This window comes from Oryctolagus cuniculus, chromosome 2 (assembly GCF_964237555.1).
Source record: "Oryctolagus cuniculus chromosome 2, mOryCun1.1, whole genome shotgun sequence".
Classification (NCBI taxonomy): domain Eukaryota; kingdom Metazoa; phylum Chordata; class Mammalia; order Lagomorpha; family Leporidae; genus Oryctolagus; species Oryctolagus cuniculus.
This window is the reverse complement of record NC_091433.1, coordinates 126,384,102-126,393,854: the sequence shown is the minus strand read 5'-3', so window position 1 is coordinate 126,393,854 and position 9,753 is coordinate 126,384,102. Positions and strand designations below refer to the sequence as shown.

Here is a 9,753-nt window from a genome sequence, read left to right as displayed (position 1 = left end):
GTCGGGCCATCTCATCTCTGTGATACTGCAACATGAAAAGTCACATACATACTAAAGACCTCATAGAATTGAGAGCCTTTCAAACAGTACAGAGCCATATATTATAAAATTAAAACACAAACGATCCCCCAAATTTGGCAGGAAACAAGTACAATATGAGGAGGCCTGGAATGGAAGGGCACTTACTTTTCAATAAGGCAGTTACAAAATGGAGAAAGGAAAGATCCATACCCCAAAATACTCTGATGAGCATAGGACGACAGTGATGTTGAACAGGGATCCTGTGCAACCCTGTGTTGCTGGCAAATGTATTCAGCAAATGAAAGCAACTGAAGGGATTCTGTGACAAGACACAAGCTTGATGCAACAACTGAGTGCAGAGATTTCTGCCTCAAGAGGTCCCACTTTGCCTCAGGCAGGATTCAACCACTAACAGCAATCTACTTTATCCTTCCTAACAATAAATGTGGGAACAGTCTATAATAATGAAAGGAATAGGCAGCACCCTAAAGCACCATGCTTCCCAGGGCATGATCTTGAGTTCACCTGTTATTGAACTGCCTAATTCAGCAGGAGGGCCAGGGCCAGGGCCAGCTGAATCAGACACTCTCCAAGGACTGCCTGGGAGGTGGAAGTTTGACCCATCACACCCCAAGCCCATTTCATGAGAATTAAGATTCTATGACAACAAGACACCTTCCACTAGAACTTCTGATCCTGGGTCTTCTATTATAGGATAGATATGTTTTCCCTTTTTACTAGTTTTGCAAAACTCAGCTGGTCCAATCATTTCACTTGCCCTTAAGTTCTGCAGGTCAGTTCATAGTCCCTGGGAGCCAGGGTGGCCTTGGCAACTTCTGCTCAGTTACAGATTCTCTAGAATCTGAGGACAGCTTACTTTTTCAACTGAACTGATCTTTCCATGAGTCAGAAAGTGAGCAGAATGCTGGACAGGTCACAAGGACTACAGGTTAGTCTGATAATGCCATGTAAACTCAAGCAAATCTTGTATTGAATTTCAGCTTTATCTTTAAAAATTTATTGGACAATTCAACTTTACAAGACTTTCAGTATGGCACTTCTCTGATACGGAATCATGGCTCCCCACCCCCATGTTCTTAGCCTTTGTCTTCTCAGTGAAAACAGTGTATGAAGTTGCTATGGGAATCACAAGGAACACACTGTTGGCAACCATGGAATCTTTAAACTCCATGGGAAGCAATGACATTATTTTACAATGTCCTAGGTCAGGTTTTGCCTAAGCAATGTGGTGAGCATTAGTTTTTGTGGGGCAAGCACACAAATAAGGCCTCATCTGTCTTAGGTGATTTTTTTGTTTTTTTTTTTTTTTTTTTTTTAAAGCAAGCTGTTAACATCCCCTCTACTTCCTGCCACATGCCACCACTTTGGCAAGAACAAAGGAGAATAACCAGGCTGATGGGGTTTCCTCCACATTCTCCAACAAGGAACTAAGTGGACACAGGGCAAAGGACAGTTAGGACATGAGAATGTCTATGTCCTAGTTGCTCCATTCAAAAACACACTATGCCCTTGGATAGTGCAATTAGGGACTTTGCCAAGATGAATAACTTGTTCCACATGGGTCCCATGGGGCCGATGGAAATGACAGAGAACACAGAAAAGCCAGAGGTTTACAAGGATAGAACAAGTTCCCCCAGGAGGTAGTGAGTTCTCTGTCCTCAGAGGTGTTTAAGTCCAGACTGCTCAACCCCTTGTTGGGATGGTTGTAAGCAGAATGTCAGCACCTATGGGGAGACTAGGCCAGGCAATTTAAGGTCTTTCCACAATTTTGGTGTCTTATCCTTGTAATGACAGTCTTCAGGTGATTTCCATGGACCAATTCCCCTTGGACCCACACCCAGGACAGCCTACTCAACAAGCAAGGCCCTGAGAGTAAGTTCCCATCCCCATCCTCCCCCTCCCACCAGGCAGATGTTCTGCAGGACACCAACAAAAAGTTCCCACAAAATAAATAGCGCAAATGCCAAGGTTAGATTCAACATTCCAGCTGCAAACATTAGTATCTGTTCAAGAGGCTCATAGTAACTATTTAGCTACAAGAGGAACATCTAATAACTCAGCAGCTGTAACACATAAGTGAAATTCCTCTTCAGTTTACAACACTGGTCTTGAATCCTTTGGTTTTTCAATCTTTCATGAGATTCAGCTTTGATCATTATTACATATTTTCGCCAATCTAAGAGTTTGTTCTTCAAATAAGAAATTTGTCCATTTGTTTTTTAAAAACAAAGTGAAACAACATGAATGGCAGGACATTGATGTTTCCTTGTGATGACCTTCAGGGCACATCAAAGAACCATGCCACGCTGGAATTGAGAGGCAGGGCCCATACTTGTTAAGACAATGCCAGTTCTGGATTTCAAATTCCAGTTTTGCCCAGGAGCACCAAGAGGAAAGAAGGTAATGCTGCAACATCACAGGTGGAGAGAAGCACACGAGTCTGACTGGTGGTATAAGAATGCAGGCAGCCAAGGCGAACACTGCTTTCCCCAACCCCACTGCTCTCTACAGCCAGATTCTGTTGTTTTGGAGGGCCTGGCTGTTGCTCATAGGCAGAAGTCTTCTGCCCACAGATGAAGCTGTCAGAAACTGCGGAAGAGGCTAAGGCAAGTGGTTTAGTGGTTTCATGAAAGAACAGACTTTTGGACATGAATAAACGTTAAGTTCAAATAGCTTTGTCTTTTCTCTCAATTGACCTGTTTTTAAAAGGTTGAAGATGCCTACAACTTCCAGTTTCCAAAAGCACTTTTCAAGACAACATGAGACTCAAGTGCGCACAGCCTCTGGCTGAAGGTCACAAGTCGCCCAGGCTTCCGTTTGGAATAAAAGCAGTCTTACATACACATTTCAACATGTGAATCCTGATACCACATCTTCTTGGACGAGAATGCACTGCTGTTTCTCTCCACTGGGAAAACAGATTTGCTGTTAAAGGAGCTGTGACATTCTTAAATACGTACCTGCTACGGCTCCAGCCATGTTGAGCAATAGACTAAGTCATTATGGTACAGGATAGGTAGCTAGTGAGGTCTGCAGAACTGGAAGCCAGGAACCCCATCCCCTTCCACAAGGTACTTCCTACTTTTCACCCAGCCTCCTTCCTGGGATATATCTCGCTTACCTGAGAGGGACCTGGGGGCAGGTACCATGTGAATAGCCACTCCCACTCCCAGCCTCATAAAAGGAGCTGCCAGCCAGGAGGAAGGAGCTCTCTTCTTTTCCTCCTAGACAGTGGAAGAGGTGCTGAAGTTCTCTACTCAAACTCCTCCTCTCCAATTCTCCTTCTGGCCCACTCTCCATCTCTGCTCTACTGCGTGTGTAAGTTCACTTTCTCACCTTTGGAATAAAACTTACTTCATATATGCCAGCATTAAGAACTCCTCTCTTTATACATGGCAAGGACCTATAATAAAAATTAAGCCCCACTTCCTCTACTTCAGTTGGAAACAGGGAGCAAGGCTAGAATGACAGTGTGTTGGGTGGAGGGAGGGGACTGATGCAATGCTGTATTATAAAAGTGCTTTATCAATCAGGACTAGACATTTTCCGAGGGAGATGAAATGTCATTTCAGACCACATTTTAATGTAAAAACTGCATAAAGTGAACATAAAACTAAGAGCATCTCAGTTATTAACAATCAGGGAGATTTTTAAAAAGATAATTCCGTAGATTGGTCAGAGAGAAAGAGAATGAATAGCGGAGGGAGGATCTGAGAAGGGAACAGAAGGAGGAGCGTCATTTTGGGTACAGGAATTGCTAATGGCCAAGTTGCTTTCATTTGAAATGTAAATCTTCTCTTTCTCCCTTAAACTTTGCACAGAAGTCCATAGAAATGCCTGTGTGAGTGGGTTTTATTTTATTTTTGTGTTCTGCAAATTAAGGAAAGAGACTCATTTTCTGTCAGTGATAACAATAGCAAGAAAATGAGAGGATCCTTAAATTAAACTAATTCAGCCCAAGCAGGAGCTGGGCGGCAGAGGAGGGGATGAGAATGCAAGTTATGTTCCAGTTCTGTGGTGAACGCTTGACTCCCACCTTCCCCAGATCCTGTGGTTTCTGTGTCCAGAACTGGTATGTGGACCACCCGGTAGCAAGGTTGCTCAGCCTAACTAGGAAGTATTCGTACTTTGTAACTGTGTAATACATAGTGTTCCTTAAGTGTTTCTTCTCTTAGTCTAATGACTCTTCACCTGCTTTTATGAAAACTTACCAGAAACTTAGAAATGAAGCAAATAGGTAGGCAGAATGTCCTTTCATCACCAGATGGGGAGGAGCTAGGGCCCAGTTAAGGGTTATCTAATTTATTGCACTTTCTTCAACTCACTTTTTACTGTTATTCCGAATTCTTGGACTTAGTGAAATTATATGTAAATTGTGATTTTTTTTATGGTAGATTTAAAGAACATCTGTTTGAAAAATATCAAATTTGCAATTCATTTTCTGGAGCACATTAGCTTTATGTCTAGCCTAAAAAATCTTATAAATATAATTTTGTAAATTCCCAAAAAGAATGTAGTGTTCAAATATCTTTGAACCAGTCTTAATATCTTACTGGTTCCCTCATTAATTAACAAACAATAAAATCTTCAATATGTGTTTAAAAAATAAAATCTCATGTTATCAGCTAAATATTTAGATGAGTGTAATATCAGAAAGGAGATAACATAAGGAAGAGTTAGCAAACTTAGATCTCTAAAAATTATCCACGCTGAGAAGATAATAAAAAGACAATAAAAATGCTCAAGGACTTACAGTTGTATTAGTAATATCACAAGATTCAACATGCATGTTATTAGACTTCTCAAAGATAAGAAAGAATACAGTGCAAAAAAGTGTTTGAAGAATTGATGGCCGAGAACTTAACAGAACTGGCTAAAGTCACAAATAGATCCAATCATCTCAATGAATGTCAAACAAAATAAACACTAATAAGTATATGCCAGTGACATCATAATCAAGACACTATATATTAAACACAAGGTATCTTGAAAGTGACTAGAGAAAAATAATATATTACTTATAGGAGAACAATGGGTAGAAAAACAGCAGATTTCTTATCAAAAACCATTGAGGTCATTGAGGTGAATTGGCTCAATATTTGTAAGGTGCAGGATGAAAACCACTGTCAACCCAAATGTCTATCTCCAGTGAAAATATTCTTCAAAAATGAAAATGGTATAGCGACATCTCAAAAAAGGGAAATTAAGAGAATACATGGCTAGCATACTGCTGCAAAAATTTTATTGAAGAAAATTCTTTTGACAGAAGAAAAATTATGCCACAAGGAAATTTAAGACCTTAGGATGAAGGAAGAACAGGATACATGATAAATACTGACATTAATAAAATGGACTTTTGTTCTCTTCTTGACTTCTTTAAGTATGTTTGAGAACTGAAACAAAAAATAGCATGCTGTTTTTAGTGCATATAAATGCAATTCAAGGTCATAAGGAGATCATAAACACAATCATGAGGAGAGATGGAAAGGAACCTAGCTAAAGGTAATTTTTCTATATTCTACTGGAAGTGATATAATAAAATAAGTAGACTGTTCAAAGTTAAGTATTATTTTGTAATGCTGAGGCATTGAGTGATTGAAGGCAACTGCTCAAAGTATTTACTTTAATATTTATTTACTTTATTTACTTTTTAAAGATTTATTTATTTATTTAAAGGTGAAGTTAATATAGAGAGAGGCAGAAGTCTTACATCAGCCAGTTCTCTTCTCAAATGGCTGCAATAGCCCAAACCAGGCCAAATTGAAGCCAGGAGCCAGGAACTTGATCCAGGTCTTCCATGTGGGTGCAAGGACCCAAACACTTGGACCATCTGTCAATGCTTTCCCAGGTACATTACAGGGAGCTGTATTGGAAGTGAGCAGCTGGGACTTAGACAGCTGCCCAAATGGGATGCCAGCACTACAGGCAGTGGCTTAACCTGCTATGCTACAGCACTGGCCCTCAAAATATTATTTTAAAAATAGTCTCAATAACACAATTGATTCAGTAAAAAATGTTCAAAATTCCTGAAAGAAAGCAGGAAAGAGAAAGCATAGGCAAAAAAATAAAACAAGTAAACAGAAAAGATAAAACAGTAACCTTACAACCAAACATAATAGCAAGCGCATTGAACCACCAGTAAAAACACATCCATTTAAAAATAAGAATGCCACAATATTTAAAATTAATATCACCTACAATGTATTTACAGTAAGAAACTCATTTCTAATGGTTAGATTTATGTAAATCACATCTCATTGGAACAAAAAAAAAAACTTAAGAACAAAAATAATTACTAGGAATAGATAGGAACATTACATAGTGAAGGAAGGGTAGATTTACTGAGAAGACATGACAAGCCTAAAGTGTATGCACTTAACATGAGAGCTTCAGAAATGTAAGCAGCAAGATCTGGGAGAGCGTCATTATTGTAGTTGGAGACTGTGGGACTCTATTTCAATAATGGATAGGCATAAAATCCACAAAACACAACATAACTGAACTATCATATTCACCAAATGTATTTCATTGACATTGATAGAACATTCCACTCAAAACAGCAAAATGTATATTCATTTCAAATGTACACAGGATGGAAACCAAGCTAGTCCACATTCTGGGTAATATTACAAACTCATGTAAAAGTTTAAAATTATGTATAAACTTCATGGAATTAAAGTAGGAATCAGTAACAGAACAACAAAAGGAAGAATCTTGAAATACTTTGAAATTGAACAAAAGCACTTTTACAGAATAATTGACTCATGGAGAGAGACTCCAATTAGAAAAGATCTAAAACTGATCAAAAATAAAATTATCATTTGTGGAACGCAGCTGAAAGTTCTAAGGGGAATTTTATATCATTAATTACTAATATTAGAAAAGAATGGAAGTATCAAACCAATTACCAAGATCACAAAAAACAGCTAAAAGCAACACAGGATAGAAATAATACCTAGAACAGAATTTTTAAAAAGAATTAGAATAGAAAGTCCATGACACCAAAAGCTTCTTCCTTAAGAAGAAGGTTATGCAAGATACACGTCACTTATTTTAGGACTGAAATAGGAGATACTATTATGGACCCAGCTATCTTTAAAAAAAAATAAAATAGAAAGGAGAAGGATGGGCATTTCACAGTTAAGACACTGCTTGAGGTCTAAATTCTAGTTCTGCTTCCACTTCCAATTTTCAGCTAATGGCACACCCTAGGAGGTAGCAGGTGATGGTTCAAGTGTTAGGTACTTGTGACCCAAGTGGTTGACCCAGATTGCATTTCTAGTGATCAGTACTGGCCTGGTGAGCCTTGACAGGGGAATTGTCAAGCGTATGAGAGATGTCTAGCTCTGTCTTTATCTCTCTTTCTTTCTGTATTTCAAATAATGTAAGTAAACAAGTTCAAGAAGGAAAAATAGACAGTATTACAAAATCCGTTCACATAAATTTGACACCTTATTTGATATGGGCAAATTTCTCAAAAATCATAGTATCCAAGCCCTCCCAAGATGAAATAAAAATCTTTAATATTGCTAACATTATTGAAGGTATTGGTAAAAACACTCTCTCCGTTGATTGAGATTCTAGCCAGACATCTCTTTGTTAACTATTTGATCATGTCTAAACTTGAGCTTCCTTCTCTTCCTTGTGTAATTCAGTTGGAGCAAGAATCCTGCTGAATCAGTTTAGTGAAAATCCCCTAGGTTTGGTGTCCATCCACCTTTATCTTATCACTTTATTCTATCTTCATTGATAATCTTATCAAGTCAGTTAGCCAGAAACCACTTTTTATAATTTCCTTCTCCGCCCCTGACCCTGCCACTTGCTATAATTCCCCATTTATCCATGTTGGAGGAAGAGTTGAGTCCAATTTGTCTCCCTTACGGCAAGATCTTATTGCAATGGTCCCTGTACTGATAGTGTTGGCCATCTTTCAGTAGTCTGCCCTACCATTTAAAAAATGTTTTTGGATAATTAGTTTTCTTTAATTTCATTAAATCATAGCAAAATGTTTTTCCAGGAAAGTAATGTCCAGGTCCAGATGGTTTCACTTGATAATTTATCAAATATTTCAAGAATAACAGCAATTCTTCACAATCTTTTCTAGCAAATGGAAAAGGATTGAATACTTGCCAATTTGTTTTACAAGGCTAGTATTACCACTTTACCAAATCCAAATAAACATTTGTAGAAGTGTAGGGTGTATTGAACATAATTTTTTAAAAAAAAATCTTTCTACAAAGTTAGTTGCTTTAAAACAAAATTTTAAATAAATTAGAATCCTGGACAAAAAGCAAGCCCTGGTTAGTTGATTTGCAGTTGGATAGATAAAAGAAAACTGTATAGCTAGAGTTAATTAACTCTGCATAAGTGGGGTTACATTCCAAAGAAAAATAAGGTTTTCAGGACCTTGAGGATATCTTCTACATCATTAGAAAGCAAAGACCCTGAGAGGCTGGGGAAGAGTAGTTTGGCCTTTCAAAATGTTACATTAGTAAGTTTAGAATGGGTATCAGGATTCATTTTACCCTTTTCTATAGAGGAAAGGTATTTTTCCCCATCATTTTTATAGAGGAAAGAAAGACAATGATTTCTGTGTTGTGTATATAAGCAAAGAAGATTCCCCTTTCCTCTGTTTCCCATCTAAGTACTGACTTAATATAAACAGGAAATTTGATCTGGCTTTCATCTTGTTCTTTCGAGGGCAAGGATTGGAATGTGGAAAACTGCAGTTATTATTTTCTTTTAAGTGAGTAATGATAATCTACCTCCAACCTAGCATACTGCTTGTGAAAATTTAGAATAAAATTAATAAAAATATTAAAATCTCATCACAAAGGTAAAGAGTGCTCAGGAAATCTGAGATTGGTATTGAACTGCTCTACACTAGAATGGACACAGAGCATGTCAACTTACTGTTCTGCATCTGAAAAAAGTACCTGGCCCTGATCAGACAAAAATAGTACAGCAGCCAATGGCACAGTATGCAAAGGTAGGAGGTGCTTAACAGTGTTAATCATTGTCAGCTTTTAGAAGGCATAATAATGATAGGTTAAATGAGTTAGTATCAGCTCTCAGAAGTAAACCTTCAAACATATTAAACACAATATTTATTTAAAATTACATAATTTCTGGGGCTGGCATTGGCACAATGTGTTAAGCTGCCACTTGTAATGCTGGCATGATGTATGAGTAATAATTTGTACCGCAGTTGCTCCAGTTCCCCTCCTGTTAATGAACCTGAGAAAGCAGTAGAAGATTCCCTAAGTCTTTGGGACCCTGCCATTGCCACCTACATGGGCTACACAAATGGAGTTCTAGCTCCTGTCTGTCTTGACCCAGGTTGAGCCTTGGTGGCCATTTTGAGAGTGAACCAGCAAATCAACTCTCTCTCTTTGCCTCTCTCTTTCTCTCTGCAACTTTGCCTTTCAAATAAATAATAAATAAATGATATAATTTCACTACACACTATGAAGTAACCAATGAAGTCACTATCACTTCTACCTGGTAAGTGTAAAAGATGTTGCTTGGAGTGACCTAATTCTCACAGGGATGTTCTCTTTCAAGCCATCGTTGAGCCTCAACTAAAAAGCTCAATGGAAGCTTCTTGGCTTTCCTCTCCTCCCCAGTGGGCATTTTCACAATGTCTGTCACATTTCTAATTGATATAAATGGCAGATGTGTGAAGGTGGCTGTTGTTATCTGGAGGTCACA

At 38.2% G+C, this 9,753-nt stretch overlaps 1 pseudogene; it reads left to right on the top strand.

Moving 5' to 3' along the window:
- The first annotated feature begins 4,028 nt into the window (after positions 1-4,028).
- Positions 4,029-9,753, top strand: part of LOC103347788 (U3 small nucleolar RNA-associated protein 18 homolog pseudogene) — an 84,487-nt pseudogene continuing 78,762 nt past the window's right edge.